General features: G+C 40.3%; 1 protein-coding gene and 1 long non-coding RNA gene across 7 annotated transcripts in view; one reads left to right on the top strand and one right to left on the bottom strand.

Annotated features, from left to right (window-relative positions):
- The window catches only part of LOC140683649 (uncharacterized), a 150,352-nt gene that overhangs the window by 43,965 nt on the left and 81,708 nt on the right, over positions 1-24,679 (bottom strand). The window lies entirely within an intron of this gene.
- Positions 1-24,679, top strand: part of KCNF1 (potassium voltage-gated channel modifier subfamily F member 1) — a 35,695-nt gene that overhangs the window by 10,254 nt on the left and 762 nt on the right. Inside the window, exons 2-4 of one of the 6 annotated variants that reach the window (XR_012054857.1) lie at positions 1,590-1,710; positions 3,820-3,864; positions 20,752-20,872. The exons of 1 other annotated variant lie outside the window; for it this stretch is intronic. The gene's annotated coding sequence lies outside the window, so the exon portion shown is untranslated. Of the gene's footprint in view, positions 1-1,589; positions 1,711-3,819; positions 3,865-4,217; positions 10,386-20,751; positions 20,873-24,679 lie in introns of those variants that run through there. 4 more of the 6 variants (XR_012054860.1, XR_012054858.1, XR_012054859.1 and 1 more) reach the window with 4 other exon arrangements.

Below are 24,679 nucleotides of genomic sequence, written 5' to 3'. Positions count from 1 at the left end.
CCAGCTGGACTTCATCCTTGCACACTGGAGCTATTATTGTACTCCTCACATTGGGGTTCTTACTGCCACAGCTGCTCACATGAGACCTGAGCATCTCAAAGATGCATTAAAGTGAGCTCTCCCATATCAATGCAACTCATCTGCACAAATGTTTCTGAGTTGGAAAAGAGGTGTAAAGAAGCTATAAAGATCTTCAATGAGCATCTGGGGGCTGAGTGGAGAGGGTGCATGCAGGCTTGGCTCAGAGCAGTGCTTGGCTCAGCCACCCAAGAGACGTCAGGAGAGGCATCCAAGGCTCTCTTCTTCCCTCCACTCATCTGACTGCCCCTTAAGCATTGGGTGGCAGTGAGCAGGTGGGTGGCAAAGCATGGTTGTGTCTGATATTCCCTCAAAAGAGGTCTGTCCCTTCCTGCTCCCCATACAGAAAACACTTGCCCAAAATTCCACGAGGTTCAAAGTACAAGAGATATCACAGGAGGTAAGTAGAGCAGCCTTGGAGACTCAACATTTTCCCCTCAGCTAAACCTTAGGGATGCCAACGTTTGTTTTTGTAGGGGAACACTTTTCTAATCACAGGGTTGTAGACAGCCCCAGTGTGATAATGTTTGGGTCCATGACTGAGGCTTGCAGGTGTCAGTGCATGTAACAGTGACACTTGGCTTTGCTGCCTAAGCTGTCATATGATAACCTCTGCTACCCTGAAAAGCTCATGGCTCTCTATTGTCAGGAATTTTGGAGGGAGAAAATAAAAAGCCTTGTTCAATGTGATTAAAGAAGTTGCAACCACTTTTAAGTAAACTGTCTGTTTGCTGAAATCCCCACATTGCTTTGAGATGCTTGAGAGATCACGAGATGTTCTGTGACATCCACCAAGGGAAATAAAGTGAGATAACTGGATTCCTCTACATTTCTTACTGTTCCAGGGTAAATGAGATAATAGTGCTGACATAGATGTGGGGGAGAGGGAGATAATTTGCTGGTACACTCCTTTCTGGGCTGAGCTTTCTCATCCAAAATTGTACATTTTGTAGACTGAAAAATTTAATTTTGATCAGGAAGGCAAAAATATTATGATGCAGTCCAACACTACTGATTCTTGGGCAGCTTACAATTAGAAGGGGAGTACAACAAATTAATCTAAAATCCCAGATTTCAACCTAATTCATTGCTACATCAATCCAAGACATAGGATGCAACAGAACACAAAGGATCTTCTGTACATCAGTCCTGTGATGAGGAGAAGTCACTTCCAGCTTCAGTGGGAAGGCAAGGATCTTGGCAGTGGGCTGCAGGATTGGAAATGCACTTTACAGTAGGATTTTACCCAAGGACCCTCATCTGCAACCCAGTGCTGCTGCTCCTCTTCTGCTCAGGGAATGTATGGGGCATTTCCCTGTGCTGCACTATCACTGTGTGAGAAAGTGTTTTGTACAAAAAAAGGAGATTTCTTCCTAATGAACAGTCAGTGAGGGAGGGTGACGGCCATTTAGGATGTCTCTAGGTATTGCTTCATTTATAAACAGAGACTAAAGGGAAAACAGCTTTTTTTTCATTGCTAATTTGATTCCACTACTATCTCTCCTGTTCAGGCTGTACCATTGCTACAATTTAATGGAGAACAATGCTTACTCCAGTGAAAGGTCACCAGAATTCAATTGCTGGCTCCTCTGCCTCATTCTGATCAAGTGACAAAAGACACACACCATCACAGTAAGCCGTGTCCTCTGGCATTCCGGGGTTCTTCCAACACTTTAGTATTTAATGACTCAAAAAACTTTAATGGTAAAAGCTGCAGGAATGAAAGGCTGCAATCTGAAAGATCTGCCTTAAATAATTTTAAAAAGAAAATTTTTGTCTTGTTTTGTTTTGTTTTGTTTTCCTAGTTTGGCCAAGAATAGGTTTAGAGATGGTTTGATCAAGTACTAGCATAGAATGGAAGTTCCAGGTAGCTGAGGGCTTGTTAATGTAAAGACAAAAGCACAAAGTGCTAAGTGTAGCATACTCCAGAGGAGATGCACAATATCATAGCAAGGAGTTATCTTACCATGAAAGGAATTAAGTTTGGATGGGCAGATTTTGCCATCTGGACTCTTGGCTACATAATATTTCAAAGGAGGTGACTACTGAGAAGTCAGTCACTCGAATGTTAGTACCCAGTGTAGCCGAGATGGTGAGGGTGTCCCTCCTGGCCTGGCATGAAATCATGCATATTTCCCATAAGTGCTGTTCTGCCCCAGAGGTGAAGAGCATCTCATGGGGTATGAAACTCCTAAACATCCTCAAATGAATCAAGCTGAATCGCTGTTAGTGGATTTTGGCAGAGCAGAACTTTCAGGTGCCCAATGCACTGGAATTTGTTTCCAGCTGAGACCACAGAATCATTTAGGTTGGAAGAAACCTTTTGAAATCCCCCAGTTCCGTCCCTCTGCTCAAGAACAGCCAGCTGAAGCAGATTGTCCAGGAGCACAGGGTGAGCTGTCTGAGACGTCTGCAAGGGATGGCAAACACTGTAGGGAACACACGAGCCTTTCTGAAGTGCCTTCAAGATGCCAAGAAAGGTGCTTCACAGCACCTGAACTGATAATAGATGTCTGTGTTTGAACAAATAAATCCCAGCCTTGTGTCTGCTTGAACGTGGTTCCTGGAACTTCAGCTGCCTGCTGGGCTCCACCATCAGCTTTGAGATGATCTCAGCTGACTCCAGAGGGATCTGAGAGTGCACAGTGTCTTAATGCTGACCTGCATCTTCACTTCTCCTGAATGCTTCCTGAATTTGTAATCACGTGGTGAGGTATAGGGCACTTTGCTGAGGACAAGCAAAGAGAATGGTCTTATTGTACAAAAAACCTCCTGCAGCTGAATAGTTTTCTGCTACAAAAGAATCATAGAATGAGTTTCTCCTTTGCTGCTTGATTAGGAAAAAAATACCTATCAGATATAAGTAAAGGTACCTTAATCACATGGTATTAAAGGATGGTCCCACAGTCTGTGGCACAAGCACGATGGTATGACTTTCAGGCTTCCCTGATAGATCAGGGGGTGCCTGGATCTGGCTGTAAATCATAGAATCATTCAGATTGGAAAAGACCTTTGAGTTCAACTATACACCTAGCATTACCAAATCCTGTCCTCAAATCATCAATCTAAATTACCCAACATCTGTTTCTGATCTCACAGATCAAAAGATGACTTGTGCCAGTTGTGTCAGTAGAAAATGAGATAAGAAACCAGCAGTGGGCCATGTGTTCTGGCGCTGGATCAGAAACAGCCATGGGAGCAGAATGGTGACTGTTTTCCAAAATGCAAGAGACACTCCAGCAGCTCCTGCAGCCTTGACTCCTGCAGACAATAACCCTGACAGTGCAGCCACTGCTCTGTGCAGCTCCCCTTTCTGTTCTCCCACCCTGAAAAGCCTTCCTCTCCACGACCCTGATCCCTCATGTAAATGGAGACAGCATTATAAAATGTGCTGTCATCTCCTATTCTGGAAATGTAAATTCAAGAGTCTTTCAACAAGGACTTGTAACAGTGTGGTTAATGTGTTCCAGCTGATGAGGCTAGATCAAGCCAATTAACTTTTTTTCTTAGTTTGCAAGGAGATTTACCTTCCAGGTTTTAATATTGATAGTGAAATGTTAGAATGGCATTTTCCTAAACCATGTCAGTACAAAATTTTGCTCTGTTACAATACTTAAAGATTGCTTCTAACTCCATGAATTTTGTAGCATTTTAACAGGTGTTGTCTTGCCTAGCTTTCTCTAGACAGCTTCTCATGCATATTCAATTTGAACAAACAAAACTCTGATGTTATTGTCCTAGGATTTCAAAAGGAGTGAAGATCACTTGGAATAGCTGATGATCATGGTCAGTTTTCTTACTACGGACTAAATAACTAAATAATGTGATCGCATATATAAAATCATCTGAATAAAAATAAAAGGCTAACCACCCACATAACTCAATTAACAAACCATCAAGATGCACTCTCATGTTTATTATTGCAATAAATCTGTGATTTAAATTTAGTGGCAAAATATTTGCAAACATTTACTCAATTGCTGCATGCTCTTTTTTTTTGTCATAAGATAAATCAGCTGCTCAAGTAGTGCTATAGCTCCATGATGTTTAGTGCCACACATAAGTTTAGCATCATGTTCTTTAGTCCACACTGTGGCCCTGCATATAAATGGTGTGACATCATCTCCTGTTTATTACAGATGGAGTGACAGACACAGATTTTACTACTTTCAAAATAGCATTAACACTTGGTAGCAGTCATGTCGTGAACTTATCCCTCCATCAGACTGCCTGGTATGGTGTTATATTGCAGAAAAGATACATTGACATGTTACTGGGAAGAACAGGAACATCAAAGCTGCGGTGCAGTGACTGGAGAACAAAATGAGTCTGATTCATCACCCTGAAAAATCCCTTCTGAAACGTCTTGAAAAGCCGGCACAGTTGCACCTTTTCAGCTAAGAACAATGAGAAAAGTCAGTGTGCATGAGAGAGAGAGCATTTGCCACTTGTCCAGGCTTGATGGGAACATGAAAGGATGTACTGCTAGTTAGTATGAAAGCAGAGGAGGAGAATAGGTGGGAGTAGAACAGGATTTAGAAGGGCAATAGAGAGCAGGAGAATAAAAAGCAGTACAGAGAAAGACGCTACAGAACGGAGAGGTAGAAGGGAAGGGGCTGAGAGACCTTTTACATTTTCTATTCCATTCTGTCTTCTCACAAAGCTCCACTTCCCAATTTCCTTTGTGTGACTTTCATTCAGTATGATGAAAGTCATTTTAGCACTTTTAGCACTGCCAGACACTTGCTAAAAACAAAGTGAGCCTGAGTAGTGATGGTGCATACATGTATGTGTGTAGTTTGTATATACACATATATGTGTATAAATACAGTCAGTCTTGCAGGATTTATGAAAAAATTTTAAGTGCTTTCAGAAGAGTTTGCTAAAGTTAAAACAGACAAATCTTTTAATAGTTACATTTACCATAGGGTATATCGATAACTAACATATATTTAGATGTTTCTCCTTTGAATTTATGTACAAAACATTTCTTCTATTACTAGTTACCTTCTGTATGGTGCTGAAAATGTTTATTGGCAGAATTGCTGAAAATGTTTATTTACAATCCAGAAGCTGACAACTATGAAGATATGAAGCCAACTCCTTAATGAGCTTCAATCTATTCCCATATCCCCATTTACCCATTTACCTCAGAATGAAATTGCCATTCTGTTATTTCTTCCACAGTCAGAGTAAACCTGCACAGACTTGATTCACTTAATTGGAAAAAAATGCAGCACAGAAGGATATTTCTTGTTCATGAAAATTTATGGCTATATATCCTGTCCCTTTAATTTCTAGTTGGTAATTCTTGTTAGTGAGTCCTACAGAAAAAGTCTCAATGAAACTAAAAACACCAATAATTGCAATGAAATAAATCCACTGTATTATTTTCATTGATATACTGCTTTTCTGTGATTACTTCTGATAGGTACCTGTAAGAAAATCAAGGAGATTGCAGTAAGGTTGTGGCTTATGAATCAAAAGAATATTTTTGTACAGGACATGATGAAAAAACATTCTTCCATTCTAATATATTTCCTAATAGTTCAGGGACTTAAACATATGGTTCAATTGCTACCAAGTAATCAAAGGTCAGGGATAGCATTATAAGTCACTGCAGTGAATGCTTATTCTTTAAAACCTCTGTGAGATAACAACTGACTTCCAGTTTCTGATCTTAAAGTTAAGCAAATGAAAAAAGAGTAAATTGTTTTAAAAGATTTGTGAAATAAATGTAGAGGAACATCTATACATTTATTTAATTGGTTATAAAAATATCTGTCAATGCCAAGTACTCTAAAGTTCATGTCTGTAATGCTAAGTGGTATATATAAGCATTATTGCTTTCCCCTGAAGAAAAGTGGCTACTAAGAGACAGCGTGTGTGGATTTTCACAAATGAGTGTTGAAAGTGCTTGGTTTCTGACTGTCCTGGTGGTGGAAGGAGGATTCAAGCTCTCCACTCCCTGCCCTGAGATGGACATGGATGTGCTGGTGTCTAGTGCTGGTGCCTGCACATGCACAAGCTAAGGACGTGGCAGGGGGCTGCACAAACGTCTATAAAAACCTTTTATCTCTGCTCTCTAAGCAAAATCAAATGCCCAGCAGACTCACCCTACCCAAATCCAGCCTGCTGGCTAGCAGCAGGAGAGCTCTGCTCTATACAGGGGATTAGTCCCCCATTCAGCTCTTGTTCCTGAAGCATTGACACAAATCACCTTTCAGGGTGGACCTCAGGGATGTCCCAGCTTTCCCAATGTGTTGTTACTCTTGGCAATTCCAACAAAGCTAAACGTTAAACCAAATTGCCTAAGGGAGAAGAGAGGGAAAATGTCCTAAGAAGCTAACCTGATAATTTAGTCTTCTGTGAAAAAATAAAAAAGACAGTCAAGAATGATCTTTCTTTATTTTAGACACAGTCAGAAATTAAAAGGCAGATTTTCCTGCAAGGAGAGAGCCCTGGGTGTGATACAGGGCTACTTTCAGCCACATGGAATAGGGGAGCTTTGCTTCAAACTGTTAAGAAAAAGCACTGGAGAAGGGGACACAAATGAAGGACCTGGCTTGCTTCTAGACAAGAAGAAATATTTCTTTATGATGGCATGGTAGTTTACTTTTCTCTGTTTTATCCCTACTTGGTGTAGAATTTACAGCTCCACAGCCAAAGGTGGAATAAGACATGAGTATTTTGCTTATGCCAGCTTAGCTCTTCAACTTCCACATCATTGCCCATTTCTTCAATCCCATTTACCCCATTTTTGAAGGAGACAAAGTGGTTCAAGGTTTTATGACCAGCTGACCTTTACTCTAGTGTAGCAACTGTTCCTCCCAGATTGGTATCATCTGCAATTTCTCCTTCAATGGTGATGGCAAAGTAGAGCTTAGAACATAATTTTTAAGATGTCTATTAGAAATAAAGACAGAGAAGGCACTATTCTTTCCATGCAGCTTGCCACCCTGAGCTGGCAAGAGACCTCTTCTGTAGGTCAGCCTGGAAGAAGCTTGAAACATTTCTGTCTCTCGTGTGTCCTTGTAGCCTTTCCTGAGAAGCCTCAGCTGCTCTTACACTGAGACACAGAGATGCTCACCCTCCCACTGAGGGCCTTTATTGACTTGTTAGAGACAGGAAGCAATTTAAAAGCCTTTTCTCATTTACCTATTGACTTTCACATCACTCCTTTAAAGGATTATTGGATCTTGAGATAGTGAGTAATGATGTTATCACTATTCATTAATCCTGAAAAGCGTCTGCCATCCACGGAGTTTGGCAAAGAAGATGAAAAGAAGACACTGTAGGAAAAATGATTATAATGTTTTTAAGGAAATTCCAAGACAATAGCTATTATAAGCAATGCATCTTATGGAGTGATAATAGATTTTGCTTTCTTAAAAATGGTGACAGGTTCTTGCTCAATAAACAGCAAGAGAAAGAATTGGTATAAAAACATTGAAGTGACAAATACAACTTCAAGATCTCATTTCTACAATTATTTCTGCAGTGTTTCTGGCCTGGTATTTAAATTCATTGTCAAACTTGGAAAAGTCTAATGGAGGTCACCAAGTTGGTTGGCGCTTGAAGACTTGTCCTGTGAGCAGAGCTGAAGGGAGCTGGGCTTGTTCAGCCTGGGTAAAGGACAGCTTCAGGAGGGTCCCACGGCAGCCTGGCCCTACCCACCTGGAGGGTATTCAAGGAGCTGAGATGGGCTCCCCATGATAAGGCACAGTAGGAGAATGAGAGGCAGGGGTCATAAATTGAAATAATAGACTTCAGTTGGATATAGGAAAAGAAACTTCCTGAGGACAGTCACGAGACCACACTGCCTGGAGAGCTTCTTCAGTCTTGGAGAGTTCAAGGCCCACATGGGTAAAGCTCTGAGCAGCCTGGCCTGAACTCACAGATGACCCTGCTTGCAGCAAGAAGTTGGGCAGAGGGTATCTGAAGTCTATCCCAAAGTAGTTGTTTCTGTGATTCTGCTTCCCTTTTCACAGCAGTTTGCCAGGATTTCTAAGGAATATTCACTGTCTAAACACAAATGAGATGATATTCACTGCTTTAACTGCATCTGTTCTTACAATGAAACAAGCTGATTGGGCAGTCCATATTCATATATCCAGGTGATAAGACCCTAGAGACCACCATAAAACCGCCAGGGAGAAAAGCAAGTCATGCTTCTTACTGTACAAGACTAAATCCTCTCACAAGCCCGTCCCCTGGCAGAAAGATGGGCTTTTACATTAAGTGGTGCAACACCCTGGAAAATGAGTAGTGACTACAAATAATTCCTGCAAATGGAATTAAAATCCCTCACAAGTCTGTCCGATCTCTGCTTCCAAAGTGCTCCCATTCATATTAATCTATTCAGAAGATCACATTACTCCTTCCCTGCAAGCGCCTCCATTCACACCGGCACTCATCCAGAGTTATGCTGAGAACATATTGCAGAAGTGTGGCATTTCAGAGCTAGAAAACATGTGTTAACCAGACAGACAGTTCCAAGAAGAGAACACATGCATGAAGTTTATACTGCTCCATACATGGTGGAAAAATCTATGTTCCCCACAGCACTACATCCCCAGTCCTTTTGCAACCACATCTACAGGGTGAAAAGCTTCAGGCCATCAGAAAATTTGTGCTTCTTCTGCCTACAGCAAGAACATATCACTGTCTGTAAGTAATGCAGGTTGTTAAGAAAAAGAGAATATTTATTTAAGCACAAGTTTTTAAAATAGCACAGTAATGAGCTTGAGCTGGCTATGTATATTACATTTCTATGTTCGTTATGAAAATTAATGTCAGCTTAAATACATGCATCCATTTAAAATGTAGAGAACTTTTTGCAAATGAAAAATATATTGAAAAGAAATTTAAAGAGAAAATATTTTGTTATAAATCCACAGAAGAAGTCTTATCTGAATTACTGACTCAAGTCAATGAGGCAGAGAAGAATAGAAGCCAGTAGAATCTTGACAATAAGAAGTTTGACCTAGTTTTCCTTCAGAATTGGAAGGTCACCTAGTCAAGTATTATACTAGTATGGTGATCCACTGTATTTTCAAAGGCAGAATGGCTTGTACAAATAAAGGAACAGCTATCCACAGAGTAATGTACTATTAGGGGCTTTTATGCTGAAAGACTTTGTTTTATCAAATTGATTGATACAGATTTCATTAAGTGCTCAAAAAAAATATAAATGTTCTTGGGATTCTCTAGCTGCTGTCTCTCCCACTCTTCTAGTCTGTGGATAAGCAGAAAAAGAAATTCATTCCTAAAAGCAAAAGAAAATTATTTTATACAGAGTAATATGTTCAAACTACCAGAGCAAAAACAAAAACCTAAATGGAAAAAGAACCACAGTGATCCCATTTTTAGGATGTAATGATCTTTTCATGACTGAACAGTTTAATACATATAACTCGCAATTTCTGTGCCTGGCTCTGTCCTCTTTTTAAATGACATTAAACCTCAGTGTCAAAATTCCTATTAAGAAAGAGGCTTTTATTGAGGAAAAGATAATAAAAATCAGGTACATTAATAAGCTGTATGAAAATCTTCATTCCAGAAATAATAAAGCTCATAAAATGAGTTTTGCAATTTACATTCACATCCTAAAGCAACCAAGCACTTTAATACACCTGGATCTGACCAAGAGTGATTTACCAGCCATGGGTCAGAACTTAATAAAATTTTGTATACACCCAACCTGTGATATTAGGTCACGTATAAATAGAACAGCAGAGTTTCAAATTACATTTCTTCTTCCTTCAGAAAGATTGAATGTATAGAAAACAATTTTGTGTTCCTTTAAGTCCTTGGAAATCCCTAATGAAGCCCACACAGTCCGTGAGTACAAGGGATCATTTTTGAGTAACAATTGGGGATGGGATTTCGTGCATGGTAGGAATATACACTGAACAGCAGAGCTGAAGTTATAAATAACCTCATGGATCTACAGTCACTCCAGAACCTGCTAAAAACTGTTGCTCCTGAACTGTTGCTCGAGATTCCCAACCCACCTCCTCAATGCCTACAACTGGACCAACATCATGGCAATATGAAAATGGTATTACCTGTGTCAACAAGCATCCACTCATAGCTCTGCCTATTGATTTCTGCTACCATTTTGGAACATAATTTTATTTCACTTATTGGATTTTGGAAAAGAATTAATGAGATAAGTATCTGGTGTTTGAAATAATCATTTGAGATGAAAAACAGGAACAAAAAGCTACCCATAATATTCATATTTATTTTAAAGCAGTTTACTTGGTTACATACAAATACAATAAACATATCCTTGGAATTTTCATGTCTCATTTTCAATAAGTGATTTTTCATTGGCTACAAAATTACTGATCTCTTGCTCAAATGAGAGACCATTTTGAAATTAATGAATTCTAAGATTAGCAAATCTCGGAAAAATAGAAGCATTCTTGGAATATAATTTACTACAAAATAAAAGCATTAAGGTAGCTGAAGCAATGCACTGTAACAACCTGTTCAAAAATAAACTCTCAAATAACCATTAAAATAGAAGACAACTAAACTAATTATTTTCATGCTTCTTCATTCTGATAAATTCCATGAGACAAATTAGCACTCCATTATAAACCTAATCTGCTGGCAATTAATAAAACAACATAAGGAGAACTATTCTCACAATCTCAGGATAAACTGCATCTTTGCATCAACTGGCACCATTTTATTATATTGTTCTAAATAATCTATTGTTTTTCCATACCAATAATATTCCAGAAATACTATCTTGTTTGTTTATGAGTGAAATACTATTCAAGACTGAAGGTTGAACTGGCTGAAGCATTACTTTATAAAACTTATTATTTTAGGGGTTTGTGCTGTAAGAGATGCCTTTTATTTCCATTCAGATAACTCCACTAGAAACTATTAAATTACATTCTGCTGAAACAGATGAAATTGTGAGAACCTCAAGCAACCCACTCAGGCCAGTAGAATATTTGCATTCTTTTCAGCTGCTTTCAGGGCCAAACTCAATTCCTAAGACATCCTGAGATCATTCCCACCTCCTCTAGTGACCCTTTTTTCATGTGATTCTCAGTCTCTATCAGCCATGGATCAGGTCCTTTCTCGCTCAGGAACAACTACTACAGGTTGCTCTGTGCTTGGTAGGTGCATCCCCTGTCTCAGCTACACACTTTGTGCCTCAGTTCATTAATTTGCTAAATGAGAAATAGTGGCATCTCTCCTGGAAGTAAAATAAAATGTTTAATGATGCATTAAACAGGTTTTAAATAGCAAGTTAAATGAATAGGCAAAATTACAAAAGAGACAATTAAATAAAACCCTTCCAGAGTTCTGTTTGCATCGTTCAAAGTGATGCAAACAGACATACAGCTGACAAAGATTTTCCCAAGCTCTCAGAAAACAGGCAGCCCAGTAAAGGAGAAAGTAACAAGCCCCTTATGAGAAAGGCTCATCTATTTCTAATAACAGGAATAAACCAAATTTGAGAGGAACTATGAGTGCTTATCCAGATTTTGCTCTTTTACATCCCTTAGGGATACACCTGTCTTTTAATTAAACTTACCAGTTCAAGGGTACAACATTGCTTTTTACATATCTACCTCTAATTTTACCTTTGAAATTTATTTCCACTTTGTATCATTAGATTTAAAAACCAGTTCTGGTTTCCTCAGTGCCATAAAAAAAAAAAAGAGCAAATCAACATTTCCAGGGTCAAATGATCCTTTATTGGAGAGCTAATAACCCTTTTCCACCTTCTCTTTCTGAGGTTTCTTTATTACTGCTCTGTCTCAAGAATCCCACCATTTCTCCACAAAATTATATTTCTAACCTTGTTCTATAAATGGACCCAAACATTTTTTCCCCCACAGAACAGCAGTGAAATGCTTGCAGTGAGAAAATTCAGCTTTTCACAAAAAGCTTCCACACAAACATGAACTAGCCGGCAGTGATTTATAAACCACTGGGAACACTATAAAAGATTTATTCTATTTGGACAACTAGTTTCATTTTTTCTGTATTCAACTTTAATTCCACCCTCATTAAAATGGCCATTTTTTCTATTCTCTCACTTAATGAATGGAGATAATCTGGCACAAATCTCACATCAGATTGCAGCAATATCCTTCTGGAAGTCTGTGCCCAGCCTGCAGCTGCCCAGCTGAGTGCTAGCAGGTTGATTCTTGGTTCTCAGCACGTGGCATTCTCCAGCTATTGCTGATTTGGGTGGCTGATGGCCAGTGAAAGTCATTGCCAGGCTACTGCATGGTGGCCACCAGTGACCTTGTTGTTGGCACCTCTATGTTGCACATGAGCATAAAAACAAGAACGACTGAGCCAGCCCAGGGCAGATCCCAGAGTCCAGCTACAAAGCACCACCAAGCCTACAGTGGCCTGACATGATTCCTTTTGTATTTATAAACACAAACAGGTGACTGCTTTGCTCCTGCCCAGAGCTGTGACGCACCAATGGTACAGCTGTGCCTGCTGGTAGCTTGGCAGATGTGGCAGAGCCGCTCCCTGGCACGGGGCCGCTGTCCGCGTGCGAGCCTCTGACTGTGCACCAAGCAGGTGTGAGATGTGAAGGGAATGGATAAACGAGTCATGCTGCCTACAAAAATAACTACAGTTCAGTACACTTAGTGCAGGCTTGGGGTGACCTACACATGGAAAGCAATGATTTTAAGGCAGTGGTAGCAGGTTTATGGGCTGTGCTTCACAGATGTACATAGGGCACCATGTCACAGTAGCTCTGGAAATAGTGGAACCAGAAAGAGTCCCAGAGAAATTGATTATTCTACATTATCTGTTTGCAAGGACAGATGCTATAAAGCAGACGTAACTTTAGAGCTCTCTTGTGTTCATTTCCTCCAGATTACAGTGACACATAAAGATAAGGTTTGGTTCCAAGGGAGCTGTGTCTGGCTGGACCTGTACCAGCTGCCTGATGCTCTTACTTAAGAGTAATGTGGTCTAGATTCATTTCTCATAGGCTCATTTCCCATCGCTGTTTTATGTGCATACCACTGGAGTCCTGTGCAGAACCACCAAGGAAGGAATCACAGGTGGAGTCCTGTGAAGGAATCACCCCCAAAAGTCAGTGCTGGTTAACTGGCATTTTACAAACAGACAAAACATACAAGACCATTTGCAAGACAATTCTGAGCCTTCTTCCTGGAAGAGGCATGGATTTCTCACTTCCTATAGAGAGCAGGAGTTACTTCTACTCCTTGGTTTCACACATTAGGCAAATTTGTGTCAAGGAGATGATGGTAGGAGGAATAGGACAAGTCCAAATGGTCACCTAGTTCCATGCTCTAGAAATCAGGGCTGTGTGTCTTCAGTGAAGTTTCCAGAATGGTGCTCTTTCACAGGGTCAGACTGGAAGAGTAAGTTGTCCAGGCTGGTATTTAGCCCACACATCCTCAGGAGTGTGGATTTATACACAGACTGTCAGATTTTAGCTTTGAGAGCCAGAGGTGATTTGCCTATAGATATATCCTTGGCTGGGAGAGCTGTGCAATGGAAACAGGTCAAGTGATAGTATCAAGAGGAATTCTCTTTTAGCTTGTCTCCTGTATTTCTCTGTTCAGAATCACAGCATGCTTAACTGGATCTTTCCAGCCCAGAGTAACAAACCAAATTTATAATGTTCTTAATTGCTTTTTCTTTTCTTCCCAAGCTAGCAGACGGACCTGTACCATATCAGCGTTGCTTTGTGTTGTGCTTTCAAGAATGATAATAGAACCAACAAAATTATTTTATTTTCCGCTCTGTGCACACTGCAGGGAAATTTCAGAAAGCAGCACTTGGTCTTTATTTATTTTCATTTTCAGCTCTTGCTGAGATCAAAAATTATTTCTACTATATTTTGTTTGCTTTCATTATATAGTGTTCCAAACATTCTCTTTTAATTCTCACAAAGGATATTTTTAGGAAACAAGCCAGACTTGCTGAATCTTTGGTAGAGATGTTTTAAGACAGAAAACAGAAAATCATGCTGTGTAGTCTACAGACACACAGGGATAAAAGATGACTCCTATCACATGCATCAGCCAAGAAACCCATCTGTGGCTGGATATAGTGAAGATTTTAGTTGCAAATGCCTGCTTTTACAGGTACCCTAAAGATTCAACTCAAAGCAGAGACACCATCAAATGTAACCTCACATTCAGTAAAACAATTCACAATTATAGCATCCACAGAATAAGCACAGATCTTTTCTGTGACTTTATTTTTACTGGGATGCAGAGAAGCACTTCACAGTTTTATTTGTGCCTAGCATATAGAATGAACCTGCCATCATTTTGGGTGTACACATATACACACACACATGTCATTGTCCTGTCCCTCCAAAATGGATATCTGACCATATAAGGTACATTCAAATTCAAGTCTAAAACCTTTCACTGAAGAGGTGGTTCATGGGACCTGCTGAGTATTGAAGAAAAAGAGTGGTGGTATTGACTTCAAGAGATTTTGGATATTTGCATGAATTATTTTGAACTGACTCTACTAGTCCTCCTCCAGAGATGTCAGGCTGAATAGTCCACTCTGATAAGAAAGCTCATTAGCCTCTAATTATTATTTAATGTTTTATACAAAAATAACATAATTTTTCTTGACGTAATTTTGGTATTGCATAGCTGTATCCTTCTTAAACTTCATGGTGTAGAAGGAAAAATTCATTTTCTCATTCATAACCTTTACAGTTTAAGGCTGCATGTGAAAAAGCAACACAGAAATGCTTGAAAAGTTTGGCTTCTCCTTGTAGATGAAGACTCAAGAAAATTGCTATTTTCACTATGATGACTTTGATTGTAGCATTTTCTTTTCCACTGAGCAGTCTGTTGGGGAAGCAGCCACAGCAGACAGCACAGAGTGCTATGCTGCACCACAAACAGAGATGTGAGAGAGCAAGAAATTAGTTCAACTACTGTTTGTGCCAAATAGCATTAATTTAAATATGCTTTTAGTGTGGAAAAAACCAAACAAGCTGGAACAAATTCAGTCTTTGAGCAATGCAACTGATTATGGCAGTGCTTCTGGAGCTATTGTTGAGTCAGCTAAGAGAACCTAGGGCTGTGGTTTCCAGTGCTGTCCCAAGAAAGAGCAGGGTGTTACCTCCTGTCAGGGGGTGAAATGGCAATGAACCATCCATGGACACTTCAGTGGATAGTAAATAAACCCCACGGGAGCTTCTGCCTGTCAAAGAAAGCTTGAAATCACCAGCCTGTCTTTAGGGCCATCAGTTTTTTACAAGTTCAGGGTTAGTGAATTGTGAATGCAGACCTCTCCTTACTTCATATAGTTAATTCTGTAAATGCCAGTGCTTTGATATGGCTCCATTCTCAATCAGGCAAACATTGGGTGTCTCTGTGAGCCAGAGTTCCATTTGAACCACTGGACACTGGAAGCATCAGTTTCAAAGCTCATCCACAGAGCAGCTATCAAGCAATGCCAGGTTATTTCACAGGGAAGTGGATTTTGCTTTTAAACATCCACCACCTCCTTACCCCACATGTGTATGTCTTTATCTGCATTTCTCTTACATAATTTGTGGGCACCAATCAATCTCTTTGGGAGTGATTTTTCCCAACTCAAGTAAAAATAGACAGAAATTACCCAGTGAAATCACAGAGACCTGTTCTTTCTTCTCTTTTGAGCAGTGCTTGAGCCTATTGGTTTAACTTCCATGCATAGACAGAGAGGATACAGAAAAAAAAAACAAAAAACACCACAACCCCCCCAAAACAACAACAAAACACCAACCCAAACAAACAAACAAAAACAAAAACAAACAAAACCAAAAAAAAACACCACACACACAAAAAGAAAACAAAACAAAAAAAAAACCCAACCAAACAAAAAATATTCTATGGGTATTTTTTTCTGGTGCTGTTTTCCTGCTTACCTTAGCTGGAAACAAGTGTGAGAGGAAAAAATGAGATAATTAAAGAGCAGCTGTAGGGGTTTGCAGTTGCTCAGACACTGCCACCCTGCAGGTAGGACTAGGCAGAATGTCCTGGGTCCTCATTACTACTTTGCACAAACTGACAAGGGCTGCACCCTGTAGCAGCCTTTTTAGTCCCCCTGGTACATCTGGAGCTCACAAAATTCCCCTTATGCAGTGGTGAGGAGAAACTCAGGGTACTTTGAGCTCATATATTTTCATGCACTTTTTCGATTCACAGATCCGGTCCCAAACAGGTCAGATAGAGAAGAAGGTCTTTGTCAGACCAGATTTTATCAGCAGAAGAATCTGGGAATGGCTCCTTTCACTGCCAAGTTTGTCCATCTCAGGGACAGAGCATTTGAAAGCAGAGTTAGCAATGAACATTGCAGCACTGTAATAGATTTAGAATTCCTCAGGAGTGGGATCAGAGAGCAGAGATGTCTACAAAAAGAGGAAAATCAAGCAATCTAGTGAGTCCCAAAAAATTACAGCATTTAACTGTCAAGTGCAAATCTTGCAATTCAAGAAAATATTAAGGAAAGAGATTTTGTGTGTACTGATCCTAGCACTGTCATCTCACCACTGAAATTTGTCTTACACAATTTTCTTGGCATCTTGTCTTAGATTATCTCAAATCACATTATTCTTGTGCTAATAAAGTTAAGTGTTTTCCATTCTACTACAGAACAGTAAACATGGACTTAAATCCACCTACCTCTGCCAGTTAACTATTTTGCAGACTTATTGCTTACATTTTATTGCATTAAATGGGAGATGAGGTTCATTTGGTAGGATATATAAACAATTCAAAACTAAATCTAGCAACAGCTAAGCATTTTGCCTAGGCATATACACATTTTGCTATTTTTGTTATTTTTAAATAGTGGCAATTCCTACCATATTTATCTAAATTAAATCATCACAGTGATTTCTTTTCCAAAATTCCTAAGCAAAGTGCTCAGTCTCCTCTGCAATGCCAGCATTGTCAATCTCCACAAGGAATGGTAGACACACAGGTATCCCCTGCTGTTTGAGGCATTTGTCTCACACAGACCTTCACAGGAAGAGAAATCTAAATTCTTCTGGCTGACTCCTCTGTGAAAGTGCCTGTGCAGCAGGGAAGATATATAAAGGGTGAATTTTCTGCTCTTTGTTACCTAAAAATTCATAGTGATATTGAATATTCATATTTGCTAGTAGGATGTGCAGAGCACATTGGGTAGTACCCCTCTCTTAGCAATTCATTCACAGCTACCCCAAAAATGAGATGCTTTAAGCCACTTGTTAACTAAGGCCCTTATTTTAAACACATTTTCAGAAAAGGCAGTTAACAATTCACTTCCAGTGCAATGAGTACTGGATTCATTAAATAAACACTAGGTTACATAAATCCATATTTATGACTCTCTGCAGCAAACAGAAATCCAAAGTAGCGTTTGGAAATAAGTCATGAGGGGCTAGACAGATACTGCATGAGGAGAAGGTAAATACACACCACAGAAAGAGTGGTGATTCCATACTTGTCCACATGGTAAAAACAAGAGGGGAAAAAAAAAACCCAGTGAACTATTATTGAGACTGTTGTATGGATGTAGACAAGGTGAGGAAATGTCATAACATCTTTTGTAAAGCACCCTACATTACTTGACAAACATGATGTTCCACTACTCCACTATAGTCAAAGGATTATCATTAAAAAAAAAATTGAAAATGAAAAAACCTACTACCAAAAAGTACTTGAAGATATTTTCCTCCTTGGCTCCATATTCTGTCTGTCTCCCTCTCAGGAGGATTCAAGATTTGTAAAATCCTTGGCAAAAGGGCATTTTTTTTTTGTCACCCTCTCCATTTGGAGGTGATTATTTGGAGCAACATAATTAGTGGTTTGGCATACAACAGCAGTACTTTGTGATTGAAAATTTAAACTAGGAGATTTGAGGAGAAAGACTGTTTGCTGAAAATGTGTTGTGCTCAATTCAGCCATTGAAAAGATTTCAAAATGGACTCCTTCTCTCTTTCATCTTTCATCATAAATTGTGCACTGAGTTCATGATTTCCTAGAGATTCATAATGGAAACCCAGCAGGGTCTGCAAATGGGGGGCATCTGAGAAATGTGCAGTAAAACTGAGATCTTCCTTTCAACTATTTTAGAAGTCCTAAATATAGAGAAAATATAGAGAAGTCAATAAAATAGGAAGGAAGGAAGGAAGGAAGGAAGGAAGGAAGGAAGGAAGGAAGGAAGGAAGGAAGGAAGGAAGGAAGGAAGGAAGGAAGGAAGGAAGGAAGGAAGGAAGGAAGGAAGGAAGGAAGGAAGGAAGGAAGGAAGGAAGGAAGGAAGGAAGGAAGGAAGGAAGGAAGGAAGGAAGGAAGGAAGGAAGGAAGGAAGGAAGGAAGGAAGGAAGGAAGGAAGGAAGGAAGGAAGGAAGGGAGGGAGGGAGGGAGGGAGGGAGGGAGGGAGGGAGGGAGGGAGGGAGGGAATTATCAGGATTTTTCTTCTATATATTTTGTAAAGTCTACTTTAAAGTCATCCAAAAGATAATAAGTCCTTTTCATTTTATTAAAAAAATATATCAAAGCAATAACGAGGAGTTTGATCCCAGTGTAAGAGAACATTTTACCTCTTATTTTATGTTAAATAATTCCTTTCAGCTAATAGTAATCCCACTTTCAAAGCAAGAAAATATAAATTCTTTGTGTGACCATTCTGTATAAAAGCAAAGTTTGTTTTTATTTCTGCAGGGACATTAAATTAGAGCATTTCATCAACTACCATTTATCTCTTCTTTTTTATGAGGATGCAAGTAAGTAATTATCAGTGACGTTCAATGATCAAGCCACTGAATAAATTTGCAGTAGAAACTAATCCTGACTAATTAATCTGACAAAAATGCATGGTTTAAAACAATCCTCAGTGCCAGTAGTTCTTTCTCAATAATTTGCTTTTATGTTAGAATTTCATCTGTCCTTCATGCTTTTTATTTGAAATTGCACCCAAGAGCCCATTTTACCTGGAAATTTTATGATGTTTTGTAAATACAGCCTTGGGTACAAAGAGACAAAAGTAAATACTCTATTTCTATAGATGAGAGCATCATGAGAGTAGTGAACCAATGCCAAAAACCTTTAGGAAATCTGGTGAAGATAACAAGGAACAAGTTGAGGCGTGCAATGGATGGAACAGAATCACTTTTGGTCTCTGCCATAGCTGTCAGGGAGTAGAGACCTCCAGGAAGGAAAAGTTAGCTAAATAGGTTCCAGTACTCCATAGTCAAAAAAATAGTAGTGGACATTCTTAATATTTTTTTTTTCCCTGAATACTAATAAACTTAAATTTTCCTTGTTGAAGATTTGTAACAAATAAATATGTGGTTTTGAACAAAATAAAAAAGAAATGAAAATTTGGTTATAGCATACAGTTACTTATTTTAATATCTTTTTGTTCCCTAAACTTGGCCCAAAATACTCAGAAAAATCTCATATTCTTCGCAGCACTGTTTCTCTCTACATGACAAGTATGGAAACGAAAACAGTTAAGGGACCCAAGCATGCAGACTGCAGGATGTGTGTAACTTCTTTAGCTTCAGGGGCAATATAAATTCCAGTACCTGCTTGTACAAAATTCACAAGCTAACAAAGCACAAATCATTCCCACATGAGCACATTTCAGCATCTCCTTAGGGGAAACTGAGGGATGCACTGACTGGAAAATCTAATTTCTCAAGTCCAAACCTCAAGTATTAATTCCCTACTTGTATTCAAGAAATATCTAGATTTTAGAAATGAGAAGTGACAGTCTGTTTGCCATTACTCTTCCTTAAAGACAATATTGAAGGTGTTTCCATGTAAGAATTTATAGACTTTTTTGCCCTCTAGGTCTCTTCCTGCAGCAGAAGATATAATAAAGCAAATCAAAAAAATATTAACTAGTTAGAAATTATCTTCATGAAAGGGATATTTTTTTGTACTTTTAATCATTTTAGTACTTAGTAAATCAAAAATGTTATGTTATTTCTAAGCTTAACAAGTTCAGTTGACACACACAAATATCTGTGATTGTCAGGACCTGGATGAGAATGGGGTACTGGCTGACTGCAGCATCCTGTAGAGGGATTCTGTACAGTAAATGCACAAAGCACTGCCCAGTGACAAAAAATTATCATGCTATCCATGCTATGTGCTTTCCACCTCAGCTCAGGAGAAACAGCAGATAATCTACCTGGTTTAGTGAACTTATATCCCTCTGAAAGTCTCTCACCTAGCCAAAAAATTAGTTTATACTCTTGAAAAATCTTTCTCAATCCTGCAGAACATTTACTACAGGATAAGCATAATGTCCAAAACACAAGATTGATAACATACACACAGAATTAATTTGTTGTAATATTTTTAAAATAACCAAAGTCACAAGGTTATTGCCTTATTCTCTGAGATTTGTACCATTTTCTTGCTACAAAGAGGCTGCTTATAGAAACAGAAAGTGCAAAGACAGTGGTTTTGCACAGCCTGGTTTTTGGTAGTGGGGGGACCACAGAGGTGGCTTCTGTGAGAAGCTGCTGGGAGCTTCCACCACATCCAGCAGAGCCAATCCCTGATGGCCCTGAGGATGGACAGGCTGCTGGCCAGGGCTGGGCCAGTTAGAGAGGATGGTAACTCCTCTGGGATAAAATATTTAAGAAGATAATCAAAACAAAGTGAACACAGTTTTTTCTTTTAGTGAGAGAAGAGGAGGAGATGAGAACATGAGAAGGAAACAACATGGAGACATCAAGGTCAGGAGAGAAGCAGGGGCAGGAGCTGCTCCAGGAGCCAGAGCTGAGATTGGTCTGCAGGCCGTGGTGAGACCATGGTGGGGCAGCCATGCCCTGCAGCCCGTGGGGATCCAGGGGGATGCAGAGATCCACCCTCAGCCCATGGAGTTCCAGGGGGATGCAGAGATCCACCCTCAGCCCATGGAGACCCAGGGGGATGCAGAGATCCACCCACAGCCCATGGAGATCCAGGGGGATGCAGAGATCCACCCTCAGCCCATGGAGTTCCAGGGTGATGCAGAGATCCACCCTCAGCCCATAGGGGAGGTGCCCATGCCAGAGCAGGATGCCTGGAGAAGGCTGGGACCCAGGGGGAGAGAGAAGCCCCTGCTCCCAGGCTGGAGCAGCCTGTCCTTGGAGCACTGCCCCCCGTGGAGGAGTGACCCATGCCGGAGCAGTTTTGGGAGGACTGTCTGCCCGTGGAGGGAGTTCACATGGCAGCAGGTGTGGTAGGACTGCTGCTGCTGATATTGGAGCCACGCTGGAGAAGTTCATGGAGAGCTGTCTCCCATGGGATGGTCCCCATGGCCTCCCAGGGGAAGGACCCCACTCCCAGAGCAGCAGAAGAAAATCTGGGTGATGAACTGACCAAACCCCATGCCCTGACTCCCTGTGCTGTCGGTGGGAAGGAGGGAGGGGCTGGAAAGGTGGGGGAAGCAGTTTTTTTAAGGGCTTATTTTACTTCTCATTATTCAGCTCTGATTCTCTTTCTGTTAGTAATAAACCCACCTCATAATTCTAAGCCTGTTTTGCCCTTGGAGTGTTTTCTTCTGGTCCTTAACTCACAAACCCCTTTTTAATTTTTCCTCTTCGCTGCCCAGCTGTGGCAGGGGAAGGTGAGTGGGTGATTTTAGTGGGTGCCTGGCATTTGGCCAGTGTCAAACCACAACAGATGGCTATAAATGGCTGGAGAGATAATTCAAAGGAGTTGGGAATCCACAACAGGATTTACACTACCTATAGTTGTTTTTCAGCCTTGCATGTACTGTACATACATTTATATTTCCAAATTTTGTAAGTACAATTATGAATGTTAATAAGACTATAGTTCTAATTTCTTCCCTTTGGAAAGCCTCAGAAAAATTCAACCTTACAGTAACTCTAAAGCAGACTATGCTTTACATACTATGACTCATATTTCTGGTTGAGTCTTGCCAATACAAATCCCAGCACAGAACCTATTCAGTAGGATAAACTACTCAGACCTCAATGGTGCAGGCCCTAGATGAATATACTGTTTCACCACATTCTGTTTATAAATCCATTGTGCTGGGTGTGTTAAAGCAGTAGTCACAAAACAAAAGCTCAGCCAGAGACTTGTAGTTAATTTGGATACATTTTCCCAGTTGTTTGCTATGCAGAAATGTGTTTCCTATGGTGTCTGAGTTACAAAGGCATTACTGGCACTTAAGAGATGAGCAGAAGAGGTTGAACAAGTTGACAATTAGTGAAGCACTGCATCTGCTTGTGATTTGCAGTCCCCAAGATATCAGTTTTTTCTCCTAGCAGCTGTCTTCTGTTTAACAAATCAAAGATAATTTGCCTTGCTATTTATCTAGCACTTTCCAAGAGTTTGGGGGGTTTCCTTCATTCAAGCTTTCATTCAAGGACACCTCAATTTTTTCTCATGAGTTATTAATACATCACATCCACACCAGAATGTTCAGGCTCCTAAGTCACAAACAGGATTTAAGCAAACAGAAAAAAAGAGCTCTTGCCCTGAGCACAGACACCTTTCCACAGCTCTCTGAGGCTGTGACCACTTCAGTGCCTGAGCTCATGGATGCCTCAGTCTGCCACAGGGCTGGCTACAGTCAGATTTAGGGATCACAACACTTTCTTCCCATGGCATCTGCAGGGAGCCAGGAGCTGAACCCTCAGGACAAATCTCAATTTCTTACATTCTCTTGGACTTAGATGCCATGGAAGACATAGCACTTAACTTAGGTACATATAAGGTGCTACGAATACACCCCTCTACATTCCCCTGCCAGCTCTGACTTCATCTCTCAAGTGATTACACATCCCAGGTCTCTGCAGAGCCCCTGGAGCTCCCTGTGCCTGGAACTGCCCTGCCAGGGAAGCCAGGAGGCTCTGAAGTGCAGCCTCCTTCTTTGAATAGAGCTTGGGGAGCAGAGCTGGCCGTTGTCTGAGGTAGACCAATAGCAAATTAATGACAAATTCATTACAAATTACAAGATGCAAAGCTGGTAATAGAGAAGACTGCTGTTAGAGCAATTGTTGCTATAAATTATTATGGAGGATTTGGGGAAAGGGTCTGTGAGAAGTAATAACATTAAAGAGCAAGCATGCTACAGTTATTGAGGTAGCTCTTATGTGACTGTGCAGATATCTGTGCACAGCAGATACTGCAAAAACACAGACAACCTTGACTGATCAGCCAACCTTTAGAGAACAAGGCTTCTGTGGATAATTTATCAAAACAAAGCCATCTTCCTGGCACTAGTTTGCTTTATAAATTTTGCTTGTGCTGGCTAAACAAACACATTACAAATATTCCATTATCTTTTGCTGCCTGTACTGGTGTTGCAGCATCTTCAGATAACAAGATAAACATTTTAAAAAGTGGATCTTTGCATGAGTCTTTTATCTTGAACTTTTAATAAAACTGATTGGCCAGTGGAAATAAGATTGACCTACACAATCAGGCAAGTAATTTTTAGCAGTAGATGGCCTTGTCCCACAATAAATGTGAGATTATTTATCCCTTTGTAAAACAACGATAACACAGTTTACCAGGGTAAGAGCTCATATGGATATGCATTGCTGAATGAGTAAGTTGGAGTACACTTGCATCAAGCTTAGCCTCTGGTAATTTTCTGCTGTGCCCATCCCAGCAGCTCATCTCGTAATTCTCTGTGGAGGTCTTCCCTGAATCCAGAGACCTGTGAGGAGAGTATGACTCTATCAGAGGCACTGCTGCACTCCAGTCTGTCTCATTACTACCACGCCTACATATCCAACAAGAGCTAGTAAAAATCCTGCCACTCCCCTGTGAAAACACATGTAGTTGTATAACAGATGATTTCCAAACTGCATGCTGCAAAAGCTGTCTAAGGAACGTATAGGCCATGTGAACTCATAGTGCCAAAATCTTCTCAGCAAAAAAGCCAGGTTCATGCTATAATTCTTATTACTAACAAGACTTAAGCCTTTCTAAGTCTACCCAGCAATGGGTTTGCACTTCAACAGCACCTCTGTGTATCAAAGACTATTAACTTAACATGTGGCATGGAAAATTATGAGCTGATACTTTATTGATTACTAAAGTAAAATGTTAATTTCACATTCACTGGTTCACCTGTGCTAAGAAGGTCTTCAATAGCATTGAGTGACATGTAAGAAAAGCCTTTCCCCTGCTTACCTTTACCATGTTCAGTTAGATGCCTGGAGAACATGGTCTGTCCTGTCACTGCTCTACTCCTCATCTCTGGCTGAATGTAACTCAGAACAGATGACTGGGTTCAAGTAAATAACAGATATGAGGGCATGTTATCACCTTGAACATCTGTAGTCCTTTCTCTGTGTCCAGTGACTGTCATGTCAGGGGTGGTCCTCCCACAAATCTCAAGACCTCTCAGAGGTGAAGAGCAATTTTTGGCATAGCTGTGTGCTCCTCTCCCTGGGGTGTGTTGGTGTTTGGGTGTGTGAGATGGTTCCTGGGGTGCCCTTCTCTTTCCCCTTGGTGAAAGTTTCTGCACCATGCAGCTGCATGTGCTGTACAACAGGAAAAGGAAGGCCTTATGGCAGTGCTCGACTCAAACCTGTGAAGGCTTTAGAGAGGTATCGGTGTGAGGTCAAGAGGGGAAGAAG

The sequence above is a fragment of the Taeniopygia guttata genome, chromosome 3 (genome assembly GCF_048771995.1).
Source record: "Taeniopygia guttata chromosome 3, bTaeGut7.mat, whole genome shotgun sequence".
In the NCBI taxonomy this organism is placed as follows: domain Eukaryota; kingdom Metazoa; phylum Chordata; class Aves; order Passeriformes; family Estrildidae; genus Taeniopygia; species Taeniopygia guttata.
This window is presented reverse-complemented; position numbering and strand designations above follow the sequence as displayed.